The sequence below is a fragment of the Hylobates moloch genome, unplaced genomic scaffold (genome assembly GCF_009828535.3).
Source record: "Hylobates moloch isolate HMO894 unplaced genomic scaffold, HMol_V3 SCAFFOLD_1, whole genome shotgun sequence".
In the NCBI taxonomy this organism is placed as follows: domain Eukaryota; kingdom Metazoa; phylum Chordata; class Mammalia; order Primates; family Hylobatidae; genus Hylobates; species Hylobates moloch.
The window spans coordinates 175,827,340-175,844,444 of NW_026652276.1; positions in this window are offsets into that span (position 1 = coordinate 175,827,340).

The window sequence follows — 17,105 nt, forward strand, 5'->3', positions numbered from 1 at the left end:
TCCAGGGGAGAGGCTAAGAGGAGGGCATTACACAATTGAGTATGAAGACTAATGGCAATATACTATATTTTCTGAGGTGGCAATATAGCTATATAAATTTGTAAAACCATTGAACTATACCCCCTTTAAAAGGGGTAAAATTTACTATTTTAAACTGTATCTTAATGAATTAGAAAAAGAAAGATGTAAGAAGTCGGGGGGGCAGGAAAACATTTGCAATAATGTAGAAGAGAAATGACAAAAGTCAAATTCAAGACAGTGGCCTACAGGGAAAAGGAGAGTTCAGATGGCAAAGATATTTACAAGAAGGAAGGGACAAGACACGGTGAATTACTGGATGTAAAACATAAGGAATATCTCATTCAGTGTTTCTTATGAAGGAAGCTGGGTGCATTGCAGATGTCTTTAGCCAAAATAGGAAATTCTGGCTTCAACATTTGTGGAGACAATTGAATGAAAAAATCTAGGGGTGAAACAGTGGTTATAAGGAGGAAAAAACACATTTAGAGAATAAAAAAAGATATATTTGTTGAATTTGAGATACTATTAAGATCAAAAGTTGGAAATTTATATTTGGTGGTTAAATAAAGAGGTCTAGTTGTTTGGAGTGAGGCCTTCACTAATAATTGGAATTCAGAGTCGTCAGGGTCTCTCACTCAGTCGCTGTACCATTCACACTGTTCCTACTGTAGTTCAACATCACTCACGTGATTGTAATCTTTTTCCATCCTGTTTTCTCTGCACTCCAATCCATCCTTAATGTTGCTGTTAGTTTTGTCTTCCTTCTATTCAGAATAGATTGTGTCACTATTTCATAAACCATTTCCTTGTTGCCTATTTAAAATTTCATTGAGATTATTTCATCATGTACGTAAGGCCCTAGCATCATGACCCGAGCCTATCTTTTCAAGTGGTTTTCCACTAACCCTGTATTTGTGGTCCACATTCTCTGGCTGAATACAATCATACTATGTTCCTGGACACAGTCTACATTTTACAATCTCCCTACCTTTTCCGCACTGTTTTCTACTCTGGAAGTATCTTCTTTCTTGTTTTCTGCAGGTATAAGTCTTCCAACCTCCACTACCACTTTCTTAGCAAATTAATGCACACTTGTGCAGATATAATACATTTCTTATCATTAATAAGTGAATAGAGTTACCGTCTATCCTTCAAAACCTATCAGCTTGTATTTTGCAGTATTTTTCAAGTTATATTGGGCCATATAAAAAAGTATTCCTTTGATTCCACATAAAAGCCCATTTTGCAGAAGGGTAAACTAAAATTCAATACCCTGGGTGATTGCACTGAATAAATAAAAAGCTAATGATTGGTAAGACTTGTACTTCACAGTGTTCTGGATTCAAATTCTGAGCTTTGCCTCCATGCCTTTGTCTTTTTATAAAAGCTGCATTCACCCTTGTGATTTATTTCCATCTTCTCATGCCTTAGTTTGGAATCTCCTTGTGCGTAATTACAGTGCCTCATTTATCTCTATGTTCTTGGCCTTGCTTAATGTGATGCTCAATACCTGTATGTTTTTGGTATATTTGTTGTTGAAAGGATGTGAAAGAGATTCTGCAAATAAAAATTATTTTAAGAGATTCATTTTTAAATTTGCCAATATAAAATGGCACTGCTACCACAGTTTTCATATTTAATGGGAAGACAAACTGATGTTTGTCACCTTTAATAAAATAGTTCAAGTTACTTTCTCCAGTGTTGGATTAATATTAATGTTACCCTTTTGATAGAATGCATAATAATAGTAGCAATAGGGACATTAGAATTATTACTTATATGACTTCTGAAAAAAATTTCCTTTGGAATGTACAATTGTTGCTAGATTTAAAAGTGGTACAGTGAAGAAAAGATTTCAGTGAGAGAAGAAAAACTGTATCAAGTTCAAACTACATCATCAAATCTATCTATCTATCTATCTATCTATCTATCTATCTATCTATCTATCTGTCTATCTATCTATCTACATGAACTGAGGTCTACTTGGGGTAAACTGAAGTTTTGATCTTCACTTTCTGCTTTATTCTCCCTTTAAATGAAATTGTCTTGAAGGATAAAGTTTTACATTAATACAGATTCTTATGCAAGGAACTTTATCATACCTTTGAGAGAAAATGGACACATTAATTCGATGTCAGAGACATTCTTTAAGCATAGGAAATTTTATATTATCAGTGTATAGCACAAATATCTGTTGTAATGCAGATGATCTAGCTCAGTTTATGTGGTTCTTGTCACATCACTAGATAATTTGGACCTAAACATGAGCCATCACTAATGGCTGGTGATGTGGTGTTTGGGTGGCTCTAACTACAGAACAAAAATATTTTTGTGACTTAGTGTACCACTGTGGTAATTAGGCTGTGATTTATCCAAAAGGAGGGTAAAAATGCCTTATGCTAATACTTCATTTATCTATGCCCTAGAATTCCACTTTAAAACCTATTTTAGCTACAGAACCATTTTCAGTTTATATATACAGAGCCACTCTCTCCTTCTGCCTGCCACCTTCTGCTAGCACTTCAGTCTGAGCAAACCTTGAGTACCTTCCAGTCTAAGTTTCATGCTGGCCAGAATCTGCCACCCCTTCAGTCTTCCTGTGTTAACTCTGGGAGCAGAGGAAATTTTTGCCTTTTCTCACATCCAAAGACTGCTATATGTCCTGGTACAGACATGTTACTATTTCTCCCAAGAGAGGAACTCTTGGGGGGCTTTCAAAGGGGTTCTAAAATTATCACTAATTTAAAATTATCACTAATACTACTTAAAGTCCTAAGGAAACTACTTAGTAACTCTCAGCTTTTGTTTCTTCATATGGAAAAAAAAGTCTCTATAAAAATATTCAATAACTGTGTAGACATTAGGATCATATAATAAAAGATGATAGAAAAGATCTAAGCAAAATATAAATCTCTGAGTTATTTTAAAATGCTTCCTATTTTAATAATAACAACATTAGGGCTAGGGAAAAACAGAATATGTTAAGTAATTCAGAAGACCTTCTACTTAAATGCAAAATGCACTTTACACAGGATTTTACAAAATAATGTCAGCCCACCACTTGCAGTTCTATGTGAGAGGGAAATTTAATTATTATTCATTTAAAAAAGAGATTAGAAATGGTAAGTTGGGTATGGTTGGCAACCAGGATGCTTATGGAGTAGGCTTTGTTGAAAAAAAAAAAATGATACCTCAGTCGGTTCGGCTTCTATAACAGAATACCATAAACCGGGTGGCTTATAAACAAAAATTTCCCAGGTTCTGGAGGCTGGAAGTTTGGGATAAGGGTGCCAGCATGGCTGGGTTCTGGTGAGGGTCCTCTTTCAGTTTACAAACTTCCAACCTTTCTTTGTGTCCTTTCATGGTGGAAGGAGGGCCAGCAAACTTTTCAGTTTTTTTTTTTTTTTTGAGCGCAGGCTGGAGTGCAGTGGCTGGCGTGATCTCAGCTCACTGCAACTTCTGACTCCCTGGTTCAAGCAGCTCTCCTGACTCAGCCTCCCGAGTAGCTGGGATTACAGACACACACCAATATGCCCAGCTAATTTTTGTATTTTTAGTAGAGAGGGGGGTTCACCATGTTGGCCGGGATGGTCTCGATCTCCTGACCTTGTGATCCGCCCACCTCCACCTCCCCAAGTGCTGGAATTACAGGCGTGAGCCACTGCACCTGGCCTCAGAGTCTCTTTTATAAGGGCACTGATGAGCCACTGCACCTGGCCTCAGACTCTCTTTTATAAGGGCACTGATCTCATTCATGAGGGCTTTACCCTCATGATCTAAAAACCTCTCAATGGACTCAACTTCTAATATCATCACACTGGGGCTTAAGATTTCATACTATGTATTTTGGGGTGACACAAAGATGTAGTTCGTGCTAGATGAGTTTTTCTCTGTATATAATTATTTTCCTGTCTTCCAACTGTGCTGAACAGTAAATAAAATGTTTTTCAATTTCTCAGTAGAATTTCTGTATAGCATTGATAACAATGGTGATGTCAATGGCAATTTACTTCTAGAAACATGTAGGCATGAAAATGATGACTTGAAATGATAAAATATTTATAATATACCCTAAAAATGACTTGCAGTTTCTTAATGGTTATATTATTATTCAAAATTTCAAAGTAGTTTCAATTTAGGATCATCAATCATGAAACATTTTAAAAATTAATTTTTGCTTTTCCTCACATAAATCAGAAAGTTTCATTTCCATGATAGCAATAAACTAAAAAAAGTCATGATTGAAAATTAAAATGGTCATAAAAGCATATTAATTTGCATAGGTTGTGATATCAAAAATTGTTCTCCATCTTTATCTTGTCAATACCATATGTTTAATGAAACAGATAATACAACTTCTGATGTATCACTTTTAAACTAGAGGTAAAGTAGAATAGCTTCCTTAAATATAAACAACAAAAAAGGAGTTAGTGTGTAGATTACTCAAGATTCCATTATGTATGTATCTAAATTTCCTCACCAAAACCAAAACCTCGCCTAGTGCCATTTTTTGTGTGTGTGTGTTACCATATTCCAATAAAAGAAACCAGGGATTCCTGGATTAATGTCTGATTTAAGGGGAAGAACATACTCAAGATGGTCCTGATGGAGCATCTTGTAGTCCCAACAAACATAGCAGTGACGTATACACACAGGGTATATGTCAAAGGGATACAGAAGCTACTTAAAAAACTAACAGTAGCCAAAATAAGAAAAATGGTTGGATTATAAAGTATAAAATTAATATCTATATGACCATACTGATATAATGTAATAACTGAAGAAATAAAGAAATGAGAATTAAAATAATCTTCCATATAAAGGAATTCCAAATATTTTATGTAAATATTCTGTCCTCAGTAGGGAGCTAGAACATAACTCCCTACTCCTTAAGTGTGATATGTGATAACTTCCTCCCAAAAAGTACAAATGGAAAGGGCTGGGAAGAGTAACTTTACAGTGCAGAAAACTGACAGACACCTCCTCAGCCTTGTAGGTGATCAAGGTGAAGATCAACAGTGATAAGTGGTATTGATAAGATGTACTCTTGATATGATTTGGTAGGAATGACAATTTAACCCTGTTGTCTTTCCTCTCGAAGCTGTAACCCCAGTCTAGTCATCAAAAGACTATGAAACAAATTGCAATTGAGGTATATTCTACAAAATATCTAAGCAGTACTGAACACTACTGTCAAAGTTATCAAAACCAAGAAAACAGTCTAAGAAACTGTCACAGCCAAGAGGCGCCTAAAGAGACATGCTAACTAAATCCAATATGGTATCCTAGATGAGATTCTGAAATGAAAAAAAAGGGGGGGCATTAGGTTAAAAACTATGAAAATTAGAAAAAAATATGGACTTTAGTTAATAATAATGTACCAATATTGGTTCATTAATTGTAAGACATATTCCATAATTATTTAAGATATAAATAATAGGAGAAACTGAATATGAGATACATAAAAACTCTATTATCTTTGTAACTTTTCTGTAAATCTGAAACTATTCTAAAACTAAAACTTTATTAAAAAGAAAAATAAAAATACTAAAAGGTACATTAAATCAAATTCTACTTACGTTCTACACTATATATATATGTGTATACACATATATATATACACATGCATATACATGATGTATACACTTCAGACAGTGAATTTTCATCTCTGTCCATTTATTTAACTTACTTTCTTTAACATTTTAGAGACAGAATTATAGAGGATTGTGCTATGATTTTAAAGACTGGAAAAACAGGCATTCCTTTGTGTCTCTTTTTACAGACTTTTATGTTATTTTGTTTCAAAATTAGCTATTGGAACTTGTCTGGTCATTGTAGGAATAGGATGAGAAATAGCTTCTATTTTAGTAGCTTATTTTATTTAGAGACAGTTACCATGTACTTTAGAATTCACTTGAAAATAAATCTATGTCTTAAGCCTTCACACTGTAGACAGTCAACAAAAAGAAATGAGTGGGTATATTTAAACTTCAACACAATGCACTTTGGTGCTTAGGTGATGGAAGAAGGGTATAGTTGGGATGCGGAAAGAATGCTCTCCAGATGCTGTTTCATTTCCACCTTGCATTTTTGAAAAATCACCATATGGTATAAGCAAATGGAAACACTAACTGGATAGGTCAGAGTGTTATTATTACTTTACCTAGAGGTAATCTTTAGTGATTAGTGCCTCATGGATTTTACTATGTAATGAAAGCAGATGTTAAACAAACACTAAAGTCACTAAGCAGCATATGCAATTTCAAAGAGATCTGTGTAGTTCATACACTTCCCATTCTACTTTATACATACATATATGCATGTATATATATTCATACATCCACTGAAGAAAGTGAATTTTCATCTGTGTTCATTAACTTTACTTTCTTTAATATATTAGAGACAGACTTGTGGAGGATTGTACTAACATTGTAAAGATTGGAAAAATAGACATCCCTTTGTGTCTCTTTTCCAAGACTTTATTTGAGCCAGCCAGTTGCCAATTATTTTGCTATTTAAAGAAATCATGTTGCTAAAACAGAAGTCTCTCTTAAATCAATTTCTTTAGTAACTCCAACTCAATGAAAACATCAAAGTATCTAAATGCAGTAAGAAGTCTGGATTTCCAGTGATGTGGAGGGAGAAAAATAACCTTTTCACCTTTAAGCATAACATATGCTGTTACTTGAAAGGAAAAAGGTCTCAGAGGTATCCCAATACAGTGTCCTATAATTAAACTCAGATGTATGTTTGACCCTTACACTCTTACTTCCCTCAAGATACTTGAAAGGAGAGTAGATTGAAGGCATTAAAAGTTTAACCTGTGCTGGTTGCTTTGGAGGATGAGCCTTATGCTTTTACACAGAGGTGCCGGTATCAGTCATTTTAGAGGAAGTTGTTTTCTTAGGCACCCTAGGTCCGCGATAGTGCTCTAAGTGTTGGTAACTCTTTTGCATATATGAAATACGACTCAAGTCATATTAACAAAAAAAAAGTGTGGAATTGCAAGGAAGAATTTTGCTTGAAGGATATGAACAATTTGGATCAAATCTACATATTCTTATGGCGATTTGTTATAAACATTTTTGTTTTTGTTAGATGTACATAATAAATTCGAAAGGAGAATTAACAGAAGGGTTAAAATGTATGGGTTCAGTATCCAATTCTGGTCTCGCTTGATAAAGATGATCATTTGGTACCAAAATTACATGGATTGGCTCTATCTTCTGCCCAAATTCCTGAATCCCCACTTGTGTTGTGTGTGTGAATCAGCACCTGAGTATATGAGCATATGCAAACATTTTTTTCTTTATATCTTTTTTTTTTTTTTTTTTTTTTTTTTGAGAGGGAGTCTCGCTCTGTCGCCCAGGCTGGAGTGCAGTGGCGCAATCTCAGCTCACTGCAAGCTCCGCCTCCCGGGTTCACGCCATTCTCCTGCCTCAGCCTCTCCGAGTAGCTGGGACTACAGGCGCCTGCCACCACGCCCGGCTAATTTTTTGTATTTTTTTTTTTAGTAGAGACGGGGTTTCACCGTGGTCTCGATCTCCTGACCTCGTGATCCGCCAGCCTCAGCCCCCCAAAGTGCTGGGATTACAAGCGTGAGCCACCGCGCCCGGCCTTTTTTCTTTATAGCTTAAAAAAACAAACAAAAAAGCAAAACAAACATTCAAAAAAAATGGGATCCATGTGCAGAACGGGCAGCTTTGTTCCATAGGTATATGTGTGCCATGGTAGTTTGCTGCACCTACTGACCCAACCTTTAAGTTCCCTCCCCTCACTCCCCATCCCCCAACAGGCCCTGGTGTGTGTTATTCCCCTCCTTGTGTTCATGTGTTCTCAACGTTCAACTCCCACTTATGAGTGAGAACATGTGGTATTTGGTTTTCTGTTCCTGTGTTTGCTGAGAATGATGGCTTCCAGCTTCACTCATGTCCCTGTAAAGGACATGATCTCATTCCTTTTTATGGCTGCATAGTATTCCATGATGTATATGTACCCCACATTTTCTTTATCCAGTCAATCACTGATGGGCATGTGGATTGGTTCCAAGTCTTTGGTATTGTAAAGAGTGCTGCTGTAAACATACGTGTGCATGAGTCTTTATAGTAGAATGATTTATAACCCTTTGGGTATATACTCAGTAATATTCAGGATTACTAGGTCAAATGGTATATGGGGTTATAGATCTTTGAGGAATCGCCATACTGTCTTCCACAATGGTTGAACTAATTTACATTCCCGCCAACAGTGTAAAAGCTTTCCTACTTCTCCAAAGCCTCCCAGCATCTATTGTTTCCTGATTTTTTAGTAATCACCATTCTGACCAGCATGAGATGGTATCTCATTGTGGTTTTGATTTGCATTTCCCTGATGGTCAGAGATGCTGAGCTTTCTTTCATATGTTTGTTAGCTGTGCAAATGTCTTCTTTTGAGAAGTGTCTGCTCGTATCATTTGCCCACTTTTTGATGGAATTTTTTTTCTTGTAAATATGTTTAAGTTCCTTGTACATTCTGGGCATTAGACATTTGTCAGATGGGTAGATTGCAAAAAATTTCTCCCATTCTGTAGGTTGCCTGTTCACTCTGATGATAATTTCTTTTGCTGTGCAGAAGATCTTTAATTTTTTGTTTGTTTGTTTGTTTTTATGCAAGCACAAGTTTAATGCATGTTATCAGAGAGGAGAAAGTGTTGAAAACCTGAGTTCTCAAAGATTCTAGGAGTTCCAGAGCCAGGGCACAGGTGTGTAGCAAAGCAGCAGGTGCAGGTATACCTTGTTCATTGCCTTTCACTTTCTTATGCTTTGCAGATACTGTATTTTCTACTAGTTGAAGGGTTGTGGCAAACCTACATTGACTAAGTCTATCAGCACCATTTTTCCAACAGCATATGCTCACTTGGTGTCTCTTTGTCACATTTTGGTAATTCTTGCAATATTCAAGTATTTTCATTATTACTGTTATGGTGATCTGTGCCAGGTGATAATTAATGTTACTATTTTAATTGTTTTGTACTACTATAAACCATGGACCACGCCAATATAAGATAGCAAAATTAATCAATAAATGTCGTGTGTGTTCTGACTGCTCCACCCATAGGCCAGTCCCCCTTCTCCTCAGGACTCTCTGTTCCCTGAGACACAACAATATTGAAATTAGGATAAATAATAACCCTACCATGGCCTCTAAGAGTTTAAGTGGAAGGAAGAGTCACAAGTCTCTCTCTTTAAGTCAAAAGCTAGAACTAATTAAGCTTAGTGAAGAAGGCATGTCAAAAGCCAAGATAGGCTGAAAGCTAGGCCTCTTGTACCAGCCAGTTGGCCACATTGTTAACACAAAGGAAAAGTTTTTGAAGGAAATTAAAAGTGCTACTCCAGTGAACACATGAATGATAAGCAAGCAAAACACCTTTGATATAATTTGGATGTTTGACCTCTCCAAATCTCATGCTGAAATGTGATTTCCAGTATTGAAGGTGGGGCCTGGTGGGAGATGGCTGGATCATGGGAGTAAATCCCTCATAAATGGTTTAACACCATTCCCTTGTGAGTTATTGCTCAGTTAGTTCATACAGGACGTGGTTGTTTAAAAGTCTGGGACCTCTCCCTGTTCTTTCCCTTGCTCCCACTCTTGCAACGTAATATGCTGGCTCACCACGGCTTCTGCTATGATTGGAAGCTTCCTGAGGCCCTCACCAGAAGCAGATGCTGGTGCCATACTTGTACAGCCTGCAGAACGCTGAGCCAATTAAATCCCTTTTCTTTATAAGTATCCAGCCTCAGGTATTCCTTTATAGAAACGCAAGAATAGCCTAACACAAAACTTATTGCTAATAGGGAGAAAGTTGTAGTGATCTGAATAGAAGATCAAACAAGCCACAACATTCCCCTAAGCCAACACCTCATCTAGAGTAAGACCTTAACTTTTCTTCAACTTTTCAAATTCTATAAAGTCTAAGAGGTGAGGAAGCTGCAGAAAAGAAATTTGAAGCTACCAGAATTGGTTCATGAGTTTAAGGGAAAGAACCCATTGCCACAATGTAAAAGTACAAGGTGAAGCAGAAATGCTGACGTAAAACTGCAGCAAGTAATCCAGAAGATCTAGCTAAGACCACTGATGGAGGTAAATACACTAAACAACAGAGTTTTACAAAACAGCCTTCTATTAAAAGAAGACGCCATCTAGGACTTTCATAGTTAGAAGGCAATGTCTGGCTTCAAACTTCAAAGGACAGGCTGTCTTGTTAGGGGCTAATGCAGCTGGCGACTTTAACTTAAAACCAATCCTTATTTACCATTCCAAAAATCCTAGGTTCCTTAAGAGTTATGCTAAATCTACTCTGCCTATACTCTAAAAATGCAACAATAAAGCCTAAATGACACCACATCTGTTTACAGTATGGTTTCCTGGATTTTTCAAGCCCACTGTTGGGTACTACTGCTCAGGGAAAAAAACAAAACAAAACAGAAACAACAAAACACACACACACAAAAAAAGAAATCTCCTTTCAAAATATTACTAATTCTCATTGCCTAAGCACCTGGTCACCCAAGAGCTCTGATGGAGATATACAAGGAGATTTCTGTTGTTTTTATGCCTGCTAACACAACATCTATTCTTCAGTCCATAAATCAAGGAGAAACTTTGACTTTTCAAGTCTTACTACTTAAGAAATATGTTTTGTAAGGCTATAGCTGCCATAGATAGTGATTATTCTGATGGATCTGGGCAAATTAAATAAAAAACCCTTTGGAAAGGATTCACCATTCTAGATGCCATTAAGAACATTTGTAATTCATGAAAGACAGCTAAAATATCAACATTAGTGAGGGTGTGGAAGAAGTTGATTCCAACCCTCATGGATGATGTTGAGGGGTTTAAACCTTCAGTGGAGGAAGTAATTGCAAATACCATAGAAATAGCAAGAAAGCTGGAGTTAGAAGTGGAGCTTGAAGATGTGACTGAATTGCTACAATCACATGATGAAACTTGAATGAATGAAGCGTTGCTTCTTATAGATGAGCAAAGAAAATTGTTTCTTGAGATGGAATATACTCTGGGTAAGATGATGTGAACATTGTTGAAAGGACAACAAAGGATATTTAGAATAGTTCATAAATGTAGTTGATAAAGCAGCTGTTGCTTTATCAAGCCTGTTACTTTATTAAGCCTGTTGGGCTTGAGAGGATTGATTCCAATATTGAAAGAAGTTCTACTGTGAACAAAATGCTATCAAACAGCATCACATGTTACAGAGGAATCTTTCATGAAATTAAGAGTCAATCAAGATGGCATACTTCCTGTTGTCTTATTTATTAAAATTACCAGTTACCCCAACCTTCAGCAGCCACTACTTTATCACTCAGCAGTCATCAACATCAAGGCAAGACCCTCCACCAGCAAAAATATCATGACTCACTGAAGGCTCAGGTGACTGTTAGAATTTTTTAGCAATACAGTATTTTTAAGCTATCTACATTTTTTTATTCTAACATGATGAGTTTATTCGAGAGTAAGCAAAAAGGATTATAATCTGGGAAGCACAGCTATAGCAAGCCATAGGGACATCAAGCCAAAGGTAAAGGAAAATTTTTACTGCCAAAGAGAAGTTATGTAAGCTGCTTGGAGACAGAGTTCATTGGTTCTTGATGCTTAAAGCTAGAATTAGCATCAGTTCATTGGTAGAGATGCTGTTGCTAGGCAAGTGTTCTTTTGAGAGCATCTTATCAGAATTGCTGCAGTCCTAAATAATGTCTAGTGATAAACCTAGCCCTAGAAATATGTGCATACATGCAAAATGTAGATCATGAAAAGTATGAAATTTGTAAAAGATGAAGGAATTTCTTATGGGGTTATTTTAGAAAGTCCTTGAAATAGTCCTTATTTCAGATGTGCAAGCATGAGCTGTCCTTCTTTGTGTTTTCCTGGCCCCAGTTTGCTTGGGTCTCACAAAAGTGACTTTATCTTGCTATCTGCAACTTTAGTCCCTCCCTTTCCTCCAACTCCTGTATGGAACCAATATCATAGTTTCTGGGTTTCCTTTCCTAAGTTACTTTTTGTACAGTTGTGCAGAGAAATATATATTTTCTTATTCCCTCTTCTTTCTTGCACAAAATGTTCCATACCATAAACAGTTTCTTACACTTTGCTTTTTACATTTAACACTATATCTTGGAAGCCAATCCATATCAGTTTATAGATGTCATCCTCATTCTTTTTTTTAAATTATACTTTAGGTTCTGGAATACATGTGCATAACGTGCAGGTTTGTTACATAGGTAAATATGTACCATGGTGGTTTGCTGCACCCATCAGCCCATCATCTACACTAGGTATTTCTCCTGATGCTATCCCTCCCCTTACCCCCACCCCCTGACAGACCCTGGTGTGTAATGTTCCCCTCCCTGTGTCCATGTGTTCAAAATGTTCAACTCTCACTTATGAGTGAGAACATGCAGTGTTTGGTGTTCTCTTCTTGTGTTAGTTTGCTGAGAATGATGGCTTCCAGCCTCATCCATGTCCCTGCAAAGGACATGATTTCATTCTTTTTATGGCTGCATAGTTAGTATTCCATGGTGTATATGTGCTACATTTTCTTTATCCAGTCTATCATTGATGGGCATTTGGGTTGGTTCCAAGTCTTTGGTGTTGTGAATAGTGCTGCAATAAACATACGTGTGCATGTGTCTTTATAGTAGAATGATTTATAATCCTTTGGGTATATACCCAGTAATAAGATTGCTAGGTCAAATGGTATTTCTGGTTCTAGATCCTTGAGGAATGGCCACACTGTCTTCCACAATGGCTGAACTAATTTATACTCCCACCAACAGTGTAAAAACGTTCCCATTTCTTCACAACCTCTTTAGCATCTGTTGTTTCCTGACTTTTTAATGATCGCCATCCTAACTGGCATGAGATGGTATGTCATCATGGTTTTGATTTTCATTTCTCTAGTGACCAGTGAGGATAAACTTTTTATCGTATGTTTCTTGGCCACATAAATGTCTTATTTTGAGAAGTGTCTGTTCATATCTTTTGCCCACTTTTTGATGGAGTTTTTTTTTTTTTTCTTGTAATTTGCTTAAGTTCCTCGTAGATTCTGGATATTAGCCCACTGTCAGATGGATAGATTGCAAAAATTTTCTCCCATTCTGTAGGTTGCCTGTTCATTCTGATAATAGTTTCTTTTGCAGTGCAGAAGCTCTTTAATTTAATTCGATCGCATTTGTCAATTTTGGCTTTTGTTGCCATTGCTTTTGGTGTTTTAGACATGAAGTCCTTGCCCACGCCTATGTCCTGAATGGTATTGCCTAGGTTTTCTTCTAGGGTTTTTATGGTTTTAGGTCTAACATTTAAGTCTTTAATCCATCTTGAGTTAACTTTTGTATAAGGTGTAAGGAAGGGGTCCAGTTTCAGTTTTCTACATATGGCTAGCCAGTTTTCCCAACACCATTTGTTGGAAATATTTCCCCTTTGCTTGTTTTTGTTAGGTTTGTCAAAGATCAGATGGTTGTAAATGTGTAGTGTTATTTCTGAGGCCTCTGTTCTGTTCCATTGGTCTATATATATCTGTTTTGGTACCAATACCATGCTGTTTTGGTTACTGTAGCATTGTATTATAGTTTGAAGTCAGGCAGCATAATGCCTCCAGCTTTGTTCTTTTTGCTTAGGATTGTCTTGACTATACAGGCTCTTTCTTGGTTCCATATGAAATTTAAAGTAATCTTTTCTAAGTCAGTGAAGAAAATCAATGGTAGTTTGATGGGAATAGCATTGAATCTGTATATTACTTTGGGCAGAATGGCCATTTTCATGATATTGATTCTTTCTATCCATGTGCATGGAATGTTTTTCCATTTGTTTGTGTCCTCTCTTATTTCCTTGAGCAGTGATTTGTAGTTCTCCTTGAAGAGGTCCTTCACATCCCTTGTAAGTTGGATTCCTAGGTATTTTATTCTCTTTGTAGCGATTGTGAATGGGAGTTCACTCATGATTTGGCTGTCTATTATTGGCATATAGGAATGCTTGTGATTTTTGCACATTGATTTTGTATCCTAAGACTTTGCTGAAATTGCTTATCAGCTTGAGTTTTTGGGCTGAGACAATGGGGTTTTCTACATATACAATCACGTTATATGCAAACAGAAACAACTTGACTTCCTCTCTTCCTATTTGAATACCCTTTCTTTCATTTTCTTGTCTGATGGCCCTGGCCAGAACTTCCAATACAGTGTTGAATAGGAGTGGTGAGAGAGGGCATACTTTTCTTGTGCCGATTTTCAAAGGCAGTGCTTCCAGCTTTTGCCCATTCAGTATGATATTGGCTGTGGGTGTGTCATAAATAGCTCTTACTATTTTGAGATATGTTCCATCAATATGTAGTTTATTGAGGGTTTTCAACATGAAGCGATGTTGAATTTTTATCAAATGCCTTTTCTGCTTTTATTTTGATAATCATGTGGTTTTTGTCATTGGTTCTGTTTATGTGATGGATTACATTTATTAAATTGCATATGTTGAGCCAGCCTTGCATCCCAGGAATGAAGCTGACTTGATTGTGGTGGATAAGCTTTTTGATGTGCTGCTGGATTTAGTCTGCCAGTATTTTAATAATGACTTTTGCATCTATATCCATCAGGGATATTGGCCTGAAGTTTCCTTTTTTTTGTTGTGTCTCTTCTCACTTTTGATATCAAGATGATGGTGGCTTCATAAAATGAAGTCCCTCCTTTTCAATTGTTTGGAATAGTTTCAGAAGGAATGGTACTAGCTCCCCTTTGTATTTCTGGTAGAATTCAGCTGTGAATCCATTTGGTCCTGGTCATTTTTTGGTTGGTAGGCTATTACTGCCTCAATTTCAGAGCTTGTTATTGGTTTATTCAGGAATTCAACTTCTTCCTGGTTTAGTCGTGGTAGGGTGTGTGCATCCAGGAATTTATCCATTTCTTCTAGATTTTTTAGTTTATTTGTGCAGAGGTGTTTATAGTATTCTCTCATGGTAGTTTCTATTTATGTGGGGTCAGTTGTGATATCTGCTTTATTATTTTTTATTGTGTTTATTTCATTCTTCTCTCTCTTCTCCTTTATTAGTCTAGCTAGTGGTCTACCTATTTTGTTAATTTTTTCAAAAAAACAGTTCCTGGATTCATTGATTTTTTTTTTTTTGGAAGGTTTTTTGCTTCTCTATCTCCTTCAATTCTTCTCTGACCTTAATTATTTCTTTTCTTCTGCTAGCTTTTGGATTAGTTTGCTCTTGTCTCTCTAGCTCTTTTAATTGTGATGCTAGGGTGTCACTTTGTGACCTTTCTAGTTTTCTGATGTGGGCATTTAGTGCTATAAATTTCTCTCTTAAGACTGCTTTAGGCTAGTCATGGTGGCTCATGCCTGTAATCCCAGTGTTTTGAGACACCAAGTCAGGCAGATCACAAGGTCAGGACTTCGAGACCAGCCTGGCCAACATGGTGAAACCCCATCTCTGCTAAAAATACATACTAGCTGGGCATGGTGGCACATGCCTGTAATCCTAGCTACTTGGGAGGCTGAGCCAGGACAATCACTTGAACCCAGGAGGTAGAGGTTGCAGTGAGCAAAGATCACGCCATTGCACTCCAGCTCTGGGCAACAGAGCAAGACCCCATCTCAGGAAAAAAAAAAAAAAAAAAACTGCTTTAGCTGTGTCCCAGAGATCCTGGTACATTTTCTCCTTATTTTCATTAGTTTCAAAGAACTTCTTGATTTCTGCCTTAAATTCATTATTTACCCAGGAGTCATTCAGGAGCAGGTTGTTCAATTTCCACAAAATTGTGTGGTTTTAGTGAGTTTCTTAATCCTGAGTTCTAATTTGATTGCACTGTGGCCCAAGAGACTGTTTGTTATGATTACAGTTCTTTTGCATTTGCTGAGGTGTGTTTTACTTCCAATTATATGGTCAATTTTAGAATAAGTGCCATGTGACACTGAGAAGAACGTATATTCTGTTGATTTGGGATAGAGAGTTCTGTAGACATCTACCAGGTCCACTTGATCCAGAGGTGAGTTCAAGTCCTGAATATCCTTGTTAATTTTCTGTCTCGTTGATCTGTCTAATATTGTCAGTGGGATGTTAAAGTCCCCCACTATTATGGTGTGGGAGTCTAAGTCTCTTTGCAGGTCTCTAACAACTTGTTTTATGAATCTGGGTACTCCTGTATTGGGTGCATATATATTTAGAATAGTTGGCTCTTCTTGTTGAATTGTTCCCTTTAACATTTTGTAATGCCCTTCTTTGTCTTTTTTGATTTTTGTTGGTTTAAAGTCTGTTTTGTTGGAGACTAGGATTGCAATCCCTGCTTTTTTTTTTGCTCTCCATTTGTTTGGTAAATATTCCTCCATCCCTTTATTTTGAGCCTGTGTGTGTCTTTGCACATAAGATAGGTCTCCTGAATACAGCACACTGATGGGTCTTGACTCCTTATCCAAGTCTGTGTCTTTTGATTGGGACATTTAGCTCATTTACGTTTAAGGTTAATATTGTTATGTGTAAATTTGATCCTCTCATCATGATGCTATTTGCTTATTTTGCACAGTAGTTGATGCACTACCAATTCCTTCATAGTGTCATTGGTCTTTATATTTTGGTGTGTTTTTGCAGTTACTGGTACCAGTTGTTCCTTTCCATATTTAGTGCTTCTTTCAGGAGCTCTTGCAGGGCAGGCCTGGTGGTAACAGAATCCCTCAGCATTTGCTTGTCTGGAAAGGATTTTATTTCTTCTTTGCTTATGAGGCTTAGTTTGGCTGGATATGAAATTCTGGGTTGAAAATTCTTTTCTTCAAGAATGCTGAATATTGGTCCCTAATCTCTTCTGCTTTGTAGAATTTCTGCTGAGAGGTCCGCTGTTAGTCCGATGGGCTTCCCTTTTTAGGTGACCTAGTCTTTCTGTCTGGCTGCCCTTAACAGTTTTTCCTTCATTTCAACCTTGGAGAATCTGATGATTATGTGTCTTGGGGTTGACCTTCTTGTGGAGTATCTTCATGGTGTTCTCTGTATTTCTTGAATTTGCATGTTGGCCTATCTTGATAGGTTGGGGAATTTCTCCTGGATAATA